This window comes from Ambystoma mexicanum, chromosome 9 (genome assembly GCF_040938575.1).
Source record: "Ambystoma mexicanum isolate Mex_15411 chromosome 9, UKY_AmexF1_1, whole genome shotgun sequence".
NCBI lineage: Eukaryota > Metazoa > Chordata > Amphibia > Caudata > Ambystomatidae > Ambystoma > Ambystoma mexicanum.
Genome location: NC_090931.1, coordinates 137,132,537 through 137,147,810, shown reverse-complemented (window position 1 = coordinate 137,147,810; position 15,274 = coordinate 137,132,537).

The window sequence follows — 15,274 nt, the reverse complement described above, 5'->3', positions numbered from 1 at the left end:
ACAACAGTGTTTTTGATATTTTCATTATTTTATTTAAATGCACTAACTCTTTCCCCAAACATTCTATGACAGGAGTTAGCATATACAATTACACCAGCCCTAAAATATGTTGGGTAGGGAGTTTGGTGCATGTAAATAAAATAATTAAAATATCGAACACAATGTTATTTTTTCATTAGTTGTACACACATGGAACCATGAGGGCCCTGGTCAACAAACTCAGCAACTGTGGGGCTTACCAGAGGAGGGAGGAAGGGACGGATGAGGTGAAAAGGATGGTCTTGAGGAGCTTTTGGAATTTGAGGTGACCTGGCTGAAGACAAAGAGGAAGGAGGAGGCTGTTGCATAGGAGGAAGCCTACAGAGGAAAGAGATCAGCCACCAGCCTGCTGTTTAGCGAAGCACTTGAGATGCAGAAAGTTGGCGCCTGGAGAAATTAAAGATCTGGAGGGAGAGACAGCCTTATAGATGATGCAGAGGGTTTGAATTTGATCCTTTCAGCAACCAGGAGCCAGTGGAGAGATTTTAGGGCTGGAGGGATGTGGTCGCAAGGATAGGTCTTGCAGCCCTATTCTGGATTAGCTGGAGGGGTCGTAGAGAAGACAAGGGTAGATTAAAGAGGAGGCTATTGCAGTAGTCTAGCCTAGAGAGAACCAAAGCTCTAGAGACAATGAGCTTCTGGTGGAAGGCGAGGAAAGGAATAATTCCTTTGAGGAGGTGGAGTGTAAAGTGGGCCTTCTTGACATGGTTCTGAATGTGAGGGTGGAAGAAAGATGACTCCAAGGTTTCTGGCTTCAGATGTAGGGGAAGGGGGAGAGCCCATAGGAGATGGCCAGAGTGAGGAGAAGAAAGATGGAGCAGGAGTTCGAATAGAAGGATCCAGTCTTGCTGGCATTGAGGCAGAGATCATCGGAGGTACACCAGGACTTGATGGCAGCCAGGAATGATGGAGGAAGTAAAGAGAGGATCAGAGGGAAGTTTGAAGAAGAGTTGAGTGTCATCTGCATACCACTGGAAGTTAGGGGAGAAGGTGGATATGAGGTGTACAAGCGCAGCAAGGTAGGTGTTAAAGAGCAAGGGAGAATGGTTGGAGCCCTGGGGGACGCCACAGGTGGAGAGAGATGTGGGGGAGGAGAAAGAGCCCAGAATAACCTGGGATGGACGGTTATTGAGGAAGGAGGTCAGCCAGTCCAGTGCTCACTCGGAGGTAACTCGGGTATCATGGAGCCGTTTTATGAGAATGGAGTTGTTGACGTGTCAAATGCAGATGAGAAATCAAGTAGAATGACTACAGTTGGGGTGTTGGAGTCAAGAGATGTGAGTAGTTCCTCAAGGGTGTTCAGAAGAGCAGTTTTTGTGCTTCTGGATGCTCAGAATCCAGAGTGATGGTTGTGTAGGCAACCAACAAGTTTAGTGTACTAGGTCAGTTGGGGGAAGACCAGCTTCTCCAAGAGTTTCCCAAGGAAGGGATGATAGAGATGGGCCAGCAGTTAGCTAGACAAGACAGGTATATATTGATCATGCACTGAGCTTCAGGAAGCAACAGAGCGCTTTACAATCATAGGGTGAAGACCATGGTGAGGGAAGCAGAGAAACAAGGGAGTGTGGGGCTAACAGGGGTGGGTGAGGGTGGGAAGTTTCGTAGGAACAGATTTACAAGCAATCAGTGGAGGAAACATAATATAACTTTGCTGCTTGAGACAGTTATTGCATTTATGTAGTACAATGTTGTACCAGCATTTGAGCAAAGGCCAATATTGCTGTGTGTGCTGGTATTTTAGCAATGTGGAATTGAAATGGGCCAACATTTGGCCCAGTGCCAATAGCATGAAAAATAGTGTTGCACCGCTGCAAAGGTTAGGATGTTTTGGACTTAGTGTGGGGTAAAAATACAGCCCCAGAGCCACAGAGATGGAGAGGCCATGCTAGGCCCCATTGTAAGAGTGAAGCTGGCTCAATGTGAAGTTCCATTGAAATATGAAAGCCAGTACAAAACAGTGATTTGCACATGAGGCCTAGTGAATGAGTGATAATGAGCCTCCCTCCATTTTGTTACAATGTACAGGCACTTAGCGTAAGAACGTGCAAATTAGAACTGTAATATTGTTAACTGTGTCAAATGGGTTCCAAGTACATGTGGCATTGCAGATGCTGACTTTGTGTAAATGCCCACTTTGATAGATTCAAAACTACAACAGTGCACATGGAACAAATAAATACATTTGAAATACTGTGCATCTGGAAGCTAAAAAGGAGTAATGATGCTTTACATTGGGAAAGTAAGTCAAATGACAGACTACGTTTTCAGGAATATAGAGCCTCAGTTTCAGCACATAAAAATGACAACATTTATAAGGAAAAGCATATTTCGTTTTTGCATAAATGAACGCTGGTTTCTTATGTAACTATGGCATATATGTGACGAATAACAAGCATGAACTTATTTCTGTTCAAACAGTATACAAAGAAATATTGTGCACAACAGGCCCTGGTGCAGTATTGAAAGTGACATGTACACAGTGGGTAAATGCAATATGCTAGCCTTTCAGAATTGCAAACTGCAACTTGTTTTTCTCTCTGAGCTGAAACTTTGACCCCAGGACCTTTGGGGCTGGGCCCACCAAGAAAACCTATCTGGTTTTCAATTTAAATGCTAAAATATACAAAGAAGTAGATTGAAATTATGGTATTTACAGATAACATGAACAACAGAAACAGCATTTAAGGTCAGGTTTGAAGCTCAGAAGGAACGGGTAGGATAAACATTGGCTCGAGCAGGTGGTTGGTCCCATGGTCACATGCTTAAGGAGAAATAGAAACTTAGAGAAGAAATGAAACTACTTCTCATAGCATGCAGTGCCATTGATTAAACATTGAACACATGTTCCTAAATAAAAAGAGCATTGTGTGTCCTATCAAGCCCACCTGGGTTCATTTTAAAGGGGATAAAAAGCCAGCTGGGACCATGTAAAAACTAAATGTTTGTGATGTACATAACTAAATTATGATTCTAGCATTTTCATAAATCTGAGGAATTGGAAAAAGTGATAGATTAATAGACAGTGAAATTAATGTTGGAAGTATGTGGTGTCAGAGTTGTAACTATTATGGTGCAGCAGCAAAATGCTAAAAATGGTGGCTCCACCCACGAAGGACTTTCCAAAATAAAATTAGAATGTTCCAACTCACCATAAAATGTAGAATCCCACAAATATTAAGATGTATCTAGTTATCTGAAAAATTTACATAGCTGACATTCTGTTAGATTTTCAGAACCCCCAAAAGAATCCCACTTGTCATTTTAGGATGGCAAATCTTTCTCCTCCCTCAGCCTACACCATACATATCTCCCAACTTTTGTTCCTATGAGCAGCCAGTGGGTGTCTTGTTGGGAGGTGAAGGGAGAGTGCTAGCTAACCCTTACCATAGGAATCAAAACAATGTTTGGAGTGTCATCAGCCCTATAAGAGGGAATGTTTGCAGCACAATAGGGCTTTTTCACTTTATTCTGGGAGATAGCCTGCTGACAGACTATTGCGAGGAACAATTAGCAGATAGGCCTCAATCTTTGCATTGGAGACAGTGACAGGGAAATCTAGAAACTAGCTGGGACACCATCAGAGGAGCAGAAGGAGTCTGGGTGCAGGAGAAAATCATTGACTGAAAGCTCTTGACCAGATCTGCGATGTCCTCAGAGGACCCCTGCTAATTTCCCTGACCAAAGCCTCCCATGTAAGTAGACAATACAAAAGCCATCAGTTGTGTGGGGAGCTACCTGACTTATCCCTTTGCATTAATGGCTAGGGGGGTGAACTTGGATAGGGCCTTAGCACATTGTAGTAAATCCAATTCAAATTAATTCCACTAGAAAATCATCCTATCCATTTAAATTACATTGTGTTGGGAACAGCCTGCCTTACTCCTTTCCATTAAATTGTGGGAAGGGGGAAACAGTGTAGATCATTAGTGCATTTAATTGAAGTTAAATGAATGAATTCCCATATAGATAATCACAGGATGAGCGTTGTTAGAATTCGAAACTAACAAAGTTCATGCACAGTGTGATTGAGTCGGTACAGACCATAAAGGCTTGGGTGGCTGCCCTTCTGAAACCCATGACTCTTGCCTGAGGGGGGTGTCCAAAATGCCAAAATAATAATCCTAAAGGCTACCTTTCAAGTTAATGTAGAGGGTACAAAGCAAAACTTCCCATTTATTCCCAGTGGTTCCAAACTCAGAATTACAAAGCCTTACATCTCATTTGTGTGTGTGTTGCAAAATGAAATTTCCTATTTATTCCTTTCTATCCCAAACCAGAATTGCCGAACATTGCTTCTCATTTCAGTGTGTGTTCGAAATCAATTTCCCTTTGAGTTCCTTTTCCAAACCTTGCCTTTCAAATGAAAGCCTGAAACAAAGTTTCCCATTTATTCTCTAGTCTCCCAAACCAAAATCCCGAATCACTGCCTGTCCTTTGAATGTGTGTTGCAAAAACTATTTTCCATTGTATTGTGAATGTTTTCTATTGGTTAAATTGAAATTAAATTTGGTGTAAATTGTGACTGCATGTTTCAAAATGTTACCTGTGTTGTTTTAATGATAGAAAGGAATTTGGAGTGGTGAAATTGGGTGTTGCCATAACATTGGTGGCTGATATTGGCTGCTAGTTTTCTTTTTCAAGAATTAAATAAATAAATAAAAAAAAATAAATAAATAAATATTCTTACTATACACCAACCTGGTTCCTAGTCCATTGGTGACACAGGGTATTTGTTGGGGTGGGTGCGAGGCGGTTTGGAGGCCTCACCAAAGTGAATCCGAAATAGCACTTTGGGCATGCTCCACCTTGATTGGGGTTGGGGAGGGGGTGGAAGGAACTCCCTGAGTTGAGTATGACCGCCTAATAAACTGAGACATTACCATTAATTCTTATTCTTGGAAACAATTCCAAACGTTGCCTTTTTTAGAAACAGATTTGTAAGATATTGTATAGAAGGAAATCTACAATAACGTGTTTAGTGTAACAATTAGTTCAAGTCACTGGAATGCCATTTAACAGATGTTGAAGATAAAAATGGACTATAATACCATACCTTGTAATATTCATAACTTAATTTCGATCCTGCCTCAGAGGCCTCATTATAGAATTATTTTGCAACATGCAAAGAGTTCACATTCATAATATACATTGATTTATAGGATGAAACCACCAAAGAATTGTACTCCTAGACTTGAAATCTACCCATCAACAATAGGCACCTTACATTATTGTGACTGTATAAAATGCACACAATTTAACTATAGTTACTTAATTATTCCCAAGAACAGAAACAAAGCAATAACAGCTAACCACAGTTACAACCATACAGGAACAGACATGTCTCCCAGATGTCCTCAGAGTCCCTGATTTGTCCTTTTACAAAATACAAGACCTTTTCAAAAGCTCCCATGTTAAGCATCTCACTTGGTTAGACCATGGGTCATTTGGGCCCTTTTGGGATCTTAAAATCATACATTTCCAAATATTATAGGCTTAATTACCAATTTGGAGGTTGAGGAGCTTGGGGGAACTGTGGTTCACCGTGCTGATCGGTTTTTGTCTCTCTCGATCGGGTTTGTTTCCTTCAGCGTGTGGTTGGGGTTCCAGTGGGACGGTGCTCCTGAAGTCCCAGGGGTTTGGTAATTTGAAGGTTTGGCTGTCGAACCCCAGTTACCTTGGTGCTGGATAGAGCGGTTGCCAGATGGTATGTATGTTTAGAGTGCAAACACTTGTTTCGACCTATCGCTGTTCAGACAATCGGTGTGAGCCACACCAGACCACCACACAGAGCCCAGCAGTGCTTGAAAAGGCTAAACAACATGCCATACTCAGAATTTACCAGGCCCCTACTTCACGCACGAGGCTAACCAGCCATCCTCAATCAGCACCTACCTGGTCCCTGCTGCACGAGGTCAAGCAGCCTTCCACACCCAGGACCTATCAGGCCCCTGCTTCACGCCCTGAGAAGGACCCTAGGTCAAAAAACATGTTGGCACTCTAGACATGCAAAAAGCATAATGTGTATATCCTAATGTGCATAACCATGTCTGCCAATCCATGGCAAGCATCGTAACTAAACCAACAAACCATTAAAATCGACCAAGCTCAAGCCTATAACTGTGTCCTGAATTATTGGAGACCCTGTCTAGGGTATTAACATACCATCTGGCAACCGCCCTATCCAGCGCCAAGGTAACCAGGGTTGCACAACCAAACCTTTAGGTTCAATTAGCTACAATTATTTTCTGTGAGCCACGTCTTCCAGAAGTATTGTTGAAGGTAACAAGATGTGGATTGGGTGTCCAAGTTCGACTTTGCTTCACGTCGTTTTGGAAACACCAAACCCTGTGGCTAGCACTAAGAGAACAGGCAAAGGTGTTGAACTCTCACTGCATTGAACCTCCAATATCACCACTGTCTCTCTGTTGCAGTTTTCTCGTTTCTTGTGGCACATTGCGGAGCCTCCCAAAATGTATCTGTGCTGGATACCGTACATTCATAACTGGGCTAATTTGTCTGAGCCTAGAATTTGAAGGTCCATGTTGAAATGTAAGCATTGGCAGGCCATGTCTCCAAACCGGCGAACTTGTGCAACACGTTAAAAGCTGCTGCCCTCTATTCGTAGCTAGTCTGGTTGTCTCCCTTGCAGCTCTTGGCATCTTAAGAAGAATAGGTAATTTAAATGAATGCCCCCTTCAGTTCTCCAAATAAATATCCAACGCCTTAGCGTTTGTATAGTATTGACTCTTAGCTAGTGAAGCTGATTCATTGCTCAAAGTTTTTGAACCGGATCCCCAAATTTCTTTGCATGTGGCCCAGGCTGCAATCAACTTTTCCTTTCAGTCAGCATTCTGTAACCTTTAGCTCGCCAGATCTTCTGGACAACAACTTTCTTTGGCCCTAGCTAGCATAGTCAGTGGCTTGGGACCATGGGTCATAGACTGGAACAATTGGAGAACGAGAGGTTGCAAACTTCTGCTTCAGGTTTATGCAACCCGCTATTTAGCATGTCTCAATCAACTAACAGCCCGGCAATCACTGTGAAAGAATAACCATCTGTTTTAATTACCAGGAGAGAGCTTCTTTGGAAACAAAGATTGTTCCAGAAAGAGAAGAATGGAAAGGCACAGTTTTACACACCACAGCATCGACATTGGTAAAACAAGAACATCTGAAACAGATCCGAGCTTTCAGGATCCTGGATATCTACAACAGTCTCCAGGTGATCCAGAACAATCTTCACTTCTGTGTTTCTGTTCTTTGACAGTAGGCAACATGCGAGAAAACTCACGCTCCGTATCTTACTGTGAGCATTCTGCCAGCCCCTGCACCCTCTATGGTCCTCGGCATCCTTTCCGATGGTAAATGATCACAGGGTTGTCCTCACTTCAAGCCTCCTCACTTCAGGCCTCATGGGCTGGGATCACATCAGATTTTCAGGACAGCCCTCATTAACCTGCATGAGATAAATGTGATTGATTCTAAATGTATGCACATTTTGCTCCTGAATATTAATGAGGGATATCCTAAAAACCTGCCAGGTTTGCTGTCCTCAAGGCCTGGAGTTGAATCTCTGATCTAAAAGATGGACACCTCCACCTTTGACAAAGGGTGCAAGTGGTCTCAATTGTGAACATAGAATGCAGAAATATATCAAATAACTACCCACGCTGTGCCCTGTTGTTTCATAGATTGAAATTACTCAGTGCTAATTTATGTAACCAAAGTAAATTAATTTGTTACATTAAAATATCTGTGTATATGTTGAGGGGTGGGAGTACAGTGGGGTGGATAAAGGTGGGTGAGTGAAGGTGGGAGGAAGAGCAGGGCTGGACCAACCCTTTAAAAGAAAAGGAAAAAAAACAGGAAATGCCACAAAGTAATTTTTGCAAAGTAAACTTAGCACTCAATACATTCTTTCTTTAAAATGACATCAGCAAATGTAAGCAGAAAGTGTAAGAATAAGGAGACTGAAATGGGGTTATAGTATGGACTTTAGCCCACATCTGGTTCTAAATATTACTCCAAATGTCACTGAACTTCTCTATGTTGTCTCTTAGCCCATATTTGAGCGTGTCCATGATAGCCAGTATTGCCATGCCTTCCGCCCCACTTTCCACTTGGAGGCTGTTGGTTGATTTACATTTCTGCTGAGTTCTGAGGTGGGGATGCTTCATTTTGTTGATAACTGTTTTTTTTTTTTTGCATCTACTTTGCCGGTGACACAATATGCACCGTTAAGTCTCATTTCTTATGCCCAGTGCTCAATGCATGATTGTTTAAGTGTTTGTGTCTGTGTTGTGTTTGTGAGTATGTGTGAGCTCTGTGTGGGTATTTGTGTGTAGTTGTGTGTGTGTGTGCATGTGTGCAGGAGAGACAGAATGAGAGAGAGAGAACAAGGGGGTGAGAGTCTGCGAGATAAAGGGATGAGGCAGAGAAAGAGATTGTGGGGATGCATCCCACAAGGGTCCTCAGTCACAAAGACAGAGGCCCCTCCATCCTCATGCTTTGCATCTCCCTACATTCTGAACTGTGCTAGTAGGGAAAGCAGACAGGAGTACGTGTAGCTCTTGTTCTGCAGGACTACCATAGGCAGAAGCCTTATCTGCTCCTAACCTCTAAGCAGCCCAGCCTTTCTGTTCCAGGTTCTGGTGGCACGCTGGAGGTGGTAGAAACCAAGTATTTGACACCAGGGAAAAGGCCATACTTCATTGATGCATACAGAGAAGTTGGGAATGCACCGATCTCATGGTAACATTTCTTAATGAAGAAGATGGATTCTTGGAAGAATAGTGGTGTCTGATGGGAGGTTTATGTATGGGAGCGCTCATCTCCGTAAATGAGATAAACATTGGAAGACAAGGGCTACAAAAGGCCTCATGCATCTCTAACACCCTCCAAGTGGAGAGTGGGGGTGGAGGGAGCACGGGAATGCTGGACATCACGGAAAGGGTCAAATATCAGCCACGAAATAATAAAGGGAAGTTTAGTGACATTTGGAGTAATGTTTAGAACCAAATGTGGGCTAAAGTAGACACATATGGTATGTGCATTAACAAGACTACTCCACAGACGATGTCACCCCACTAAATATGTAATACACTTGAGATCCCTTTGATTAAATACAAGAAATATTTGATATTATAACCCCATCTCAGCCTCACTATTCTCTCATTTCCTGGTTACATTTGCGGATGGTTCTATGTTATTTTATGGACAAAATGATAACTTTACTTTGCAGAAATTACTTTGTGGCATTTTCCTGATTTTCTTTTTTCTTTTAAATGGGTGGTCCTCACATGCCCTTCCTCCCACCCTCACTCACTCATGCAGATCCCCTTACAGCAACACGTTTAATGCATCAGAAGTATGGCTCCACTTAAAGTTTTCCCTACTCAATCCTACCAGATGTTAAAACCTTGATTTAAGAGTCTTGGCTAAATCCCCACCAGTTTTCCAATCTGCCACCCAGCTGCCAAGGGCATACCAATAATTAAAGAAGTGGGCTTCCAGCATTGGCAATAGAATCTACCTGCCAGAATCGTTTTCACAAAGGTGATTACTTGAGCCCCAAACCCACCAGTGATCCCAACGGGATTTTCTTTGATTGGCCTTGCATCAGGAGCCCAGTTGAGGCAATGCCTTTGGGTTCCTAGAGACATGGCCTAAGAGGAGGGGGGTGTAAATCCAGCTCTTTGCTTCTGCCACCTGCCAGCAAAGAGCAGTGATTTCCACCACTTGGAAAGGCAGATGGGAGGCGTGTTGGAGGTGGAGCTACTGCAGTAGCTGATGGGATTCTCTAAATCTGGTGTACAAGATGTGGCTAGCAAGAGAAGGGGGTACACATGACTCCTGGCTCACTTACCCAGTCATCCAGATGAGTGGAGTCTTTCTAGTCAGCTCATCAATATACTGTTGGGTTTGATTTGAACCCAGGGTTGGGCCGAGTTAGCATTTTACATCTTAGAAAGGGGTACATCACTATTTTTCTATTACAGCAGCATTCTAGCCTCATTAGGTTTGGCTCAATTAGGTGGTGCTAAAATGACACTTATAATAAAAAAAATATTGCATTAGAGAACAGCCATGAGGGACATGGGATAAGAGAAGGGACAAAAAGTGTAAAGATATTTTTTGGTTATTAACCAACCCATTGACAGCCCATGGTCATGCTAATCCATATGGCCATTCCCACTAATTTCCTGACCCTCTCCACCCAGAAAACATCCTCCTTGGATCTCTTGGAGGTAGTTTTATCAAGCACTAACATGAACGTTATGGTCAAAGTTCCTGGCAGTGTTATTTCAAAGGGGTTTTCTGAGAGTTAATGGCTTAACTGGAGCTCTAAATGTGCATCTAGTATAATCAAAATGTCTTAACCATTGTGCCTACAGCAGCAGTATAATTTTCTTTCTCTGAAGTCCGGCTAAAAACAAGCATTGCCAAATCAAACAGTTTTCGCTTTTGTATAAGTATTAAAGGAGCATTTACCAGGCACTGCTAATCACATGCCCAAGTACTCGCACCATTTTGCCAGTGAGTGGCAAATACCTGCCCCATGCCTAAACAAAATCCAAAACTGTTGGCATTGCCAAACGCTAGTAAAATTGAGCATCCTGGCATTGGATCTGTAAGTACAGAAACTGTTGGTTGAAGGTTATTTAATATTTAGTTATTTTTGAAAGTATCAATACATACATCATTGTTTGTAACATATGTAGATTAAGATATTCCTTACCTGTTGCAGTCCACCCCTTTTCGCTCTAAGCCTTGTGCTTGGACGACTGCTCAATTCTGGACACGGGTTACCATAAGATCCCATTGTTCTCTCCTAGGTCATGACTATCAATCAGTCATTTTAGGAGTTACCTCTTTGTAGCCCACCTGTGTCTCTATGATCCTTCCACTAATGAAAAGCTGAGAAAAATCAGCAAATCTATGTTCGTAATATTTTGGGGCAAATTTGGTTGTTTAGCTATGTTTTTAATTGTTCAGCAGGTAACAAACCTAGCACAATTTTTCAGCAAATTGTACAAGCAGAAGCCAGACTTGTCCGACAGTATGCAGCTCCATCAATAAAAGTCCACCCCAGGGCAAAACAATAATGTACGGAAGAGCCGAACCTGTTCCCAGACATGCAATGTAACTGAGAATTACCCCTAGAACACAACGGATACATGATATGATATGATATGGCATTTATAACGCACCTGTACACAAGTGTTTCTAGGTGCGACAAGACAAGGATGGCGAAACAAAGGGTGGACAAAACAACAATCTTACTAGGCCTTGTGTAGTGCCAAGGGTGGGGGTGGATGGAGAAGTGTGGAACAAAGGAAAACAAGACAGCAGCCTCATAAGTGAAGCCAACGGTGGCAAATAAGTGTAGGGAGGGGACTATAGGGTTACAGATACAGACCACAAGTGCAGGGGCGCCAAGAAGCAGTGCAGGATTGCAGTTGGACAGGAATGGACCTTGGCCCAAGATCAGAGGGTGACCAGGTGACCAGTGTGTGGATCAGGCAGGTGATCAGCAAGGGAAAGGAAGAGAGAAGGCAGAAGCAAAGAGGAAGGTCTTGAGTTGCTTCTGGAACCAGAGATGATTCTGCTCAAGTTTCAGAGAGGCAGGGAGGCTGTTCCAGAGGGAGGCCCCAACCGAAGAAAGAGACCTACCACCAACTTATTGCTTGGAGAAGTGACTGACCCTGTGGGAGTTGGAGGTGGAGGAGGGGAGAGCTGAGAAGAAAGATATTTAGGAAGAGAGAGTTGGAGGTAGTGTGGTCCCAGTCCCAGAAAGCCTTGTGGACAATGCAGAGGGTCTTGAAATTGATCCTTGATGCAACTGGGAGCCAGTGAAGAGATTTCAGAGCTGGAGAGATGCGATCCCTGGGCTTGAGGCCAAAGACAAGTCTTGCAATCATGTTCTGGATGAGATGAAGAGGGCGGAGAGTAGAAGCAGGCAGATTTAGAAAGAGGCTGTTGCAGTAGTCCAGCGTAGAAAGGATCAGAGCTGTGGAGACAGTGAGCTTCTGGGGGAAAGTGAGGAAGCGAAGAATACCTATGAGGAGGTGCAGCTGGTAGTTTGACTTCTTAGAGACATCAGAGATGTGAGGAGAGAAGGAGAGTGAGGTGTCAAAGATGAATCAGAAGTTCTAGCCTCGCAGGCAGGAGTAGGAAGAGGGTCCAGTGTGGGCAGCCAGAGAGTGAGAGGAAAGGAGGGAGCTGATGTTCCAATGAGGAGGATCTCAGTCTTACTGGCATTAAGGCAGAGATACTTGGTGCCACACCACTCCTCAATTGTGGAAAGACAGTCAGGAATGAAAGAAGGAGTAGAGGCGGCTGAGGGGAGCCTGACCGAGAGTTGAGTGTCTTCCACATAGCACTGAAAGTTGGAGCAGAGGGCAGCTGTGCATTGGGCAACAGGTGCCAGGTATTGGCTGAACAGCCAGGGAGAAAGATTAGACCTCTGGAGAACACCACAGGTATAGAGAGAGATAGAAGAGAGGAAGGACCCCAGTTGGACCTGGGAGGGTCGATCTGTGAGAGTGATGATGATAATTTCACATCTGTAATAGTTTTTACATAATAGTGTGTATCATAGATATAAACACTGCATACAGCGATGGACCAGGCCACTATTGGCCCACCAGCCTGAGCCTACGGTAGGCCCAACCGATGTGAAGGCTGTAGTGAGGGCCTTGGGGCCATTACCAGCTGCAGCTGCATTTAGTAAAGAGTCTTGTTCCTTTGGTATTTTCACGGCGGCCATCATGGTCGAAGACAAAGCGCAGCAGCAGACTGAGGCGAGTGCCAAGAGATAAGTGGAGCATAGCAGGGCCAGGAACATGGCAGCACACTACTAAGGAGGGAGAAACCCACGCTACATGGAGCACATAATGCTACAACAGTGTCACCTATGCTGCACCAACCAACATCATTCTCACCCAATGCAGCTCTACAAGGACTTGCCTCTTGCTCACTGTGACAACAGGAAACACAAGACAGAACAATACATGCCATTAAGCAATTAGTTAGAATTGAAAAATCGTAAGACAGTCCAAGAGCATTCTACAGCATTACTTCTAGAGGAATGGACTCTTAATAAATCTTATATTAACAATGTAATTGATGAATCATTCAGGACAGTGCAATCGTCTGTTTCATAATAACTGGTAACATCCTTTGCAGAGATCTGTGATGTTACGTATCAGGAGGACAGCAGGCGGGACTCGGGAGATAGCTCAGGGGTGGCGCATTTGTGTTGTAAGCAAGACAATGCAGAGCAACACAGGTTTGAATCCTGGTCATGTGCTTAGAGACTGCTCTTTGGTATGAAGTGCATTATAAAAGATGAATATATGCACGATGTGCACATGAGCGCTTCAAGCTCAGTCCCCCACGGCAGATAGCTTGTTCACATCCTAGGGGAATGCAGATAGCATGTAGACAGCCAAGGGGAATGCAGTTAGCATGTTCACAGACTAGAGGATAGCATGTTCACATCCTAGGGGAATGCAGATAGCATGTTCACATCCATGTTCACAACCTAGGGAAATGTAGCCTAGGGGAATGCAGGTAGCATGCTCACAGGCTAGGGTAATGCAGATAGCATGTTCACAGCCTAGGGGATAGCATGTTCAAAGCCTAGGGGAATGCAGGTAGCGTGCTCACAGCCTAGGGGAATGCGGATACCACGTTCACATCCTAGGGAATACAGATATCATGTTCACATCTTAGGGGAATGCAGATAGCATGTTCACATCCTAGGGGAATGCAGAAAGCATGTTCACAGCCTAGGGGAATGCAGAAAGCATGTTCACATCTTAGGGGAATTCATCCTAGGGTAATGCAGGTAGCATGTTCACAGCCTAGGGGAAAGTGGATGGCATGTTCACATCCTAGGGAAATGTAGATAGCATGTTCATATCCTAGGGGAATGCAGAAAGCATGTTCACAGCCTAGGGGAATGTAGATAGCATGTTCACATCTTAGGGGAATACAGCCTAGGGGAATGCAGGTAGCATGTTCACAGCCTAAGGGAATGCAGATAACATGTTCACATCCTAGGGAAAGGCATATAGCATGTTCACATCCTAGGGGAATGCAGAAAGCATGTACACAGCCTAGGGGAATGCAGATAGCATGTTCACAGGCTAGGGGAATGCAGATAGCATATTCACATCCTAGCGGAATGCAGATAGCATGTTCACAGCCTAAAGAAATGCAGATAGCATGTTCACAGCCTAGGGAAATGCAGATAGCATGTTCACATCCTAGGGGAATGCATATAGCATGTTCACATCCTAGGGGAATGCAGATAGCATGTTCACATCCTAGGGAAATGCAGCCTAGGGGAATGCAGATAGCATGTTCACAGCCTAGGGAATAGCATGTTCACATACTAGGGGAATGCAGGTAGCATGCTCACAGCCTAGGGGAATGCAGATACCACGGCCACATCCTAGGGGAATGCAGATAGCATGTTCACATCTTAGGGGAATGCAGATAGCATGTTCACATCCTAGGGAAATTCAGCCTAGGGGAATGTAGGTAGCATGTTCACAGCTTAGAGTAATGCAGATTGCATGTTCACATCCTAGGGGGATGCAGATAGCATGCTCACATCCTAGGGGAATGCAGAAAGCATGTTCATACCCTAGGGAAAGGCATATAGCATGTTCACATCATAGGGCAATGCAGAAAGCATGTTCACAGCCTAGGGGAATGCAGATAGCATGTTCAAAGCCTAGGGGAATGCAGATAGCAGGTTCACAGGCTAGGGGAATGCAGATAGCATATTCTCATCCTAGCGTAATGCAGATAGCATGTTCACAGCCTAGTGGAATGCAGCTAGCATGTTCACAGCCTAGGGTAATGCAGATAGCATGTTCACGGATCCTAGGGGAATAGAGATAGCATGTTCACATCCTAGGGAAATGCAGCCTGGGAAAATGCAGGTAGCATGTTCACAGGCTAGGGGAATGCAGATAGCATGTTCACAGCTTAGGGGATAGCATGTTCACAGCCTAGGGGAATGCAGGTAGCATGCTCACAGCCTAGGGGAATGCAGATACCACATTCACATCCTAGGGGAATGCAGATAGCATGTTGACATCTTAGGGGAATGCAGATAGCATATTCACATCCTAGGGAAATGCAGCCTAGAGGAATGCAGGCAGCATGTTCACAGCCTTGGGAAATGCAGATAGCATGTTCACATCCAAGGGGGATGCAG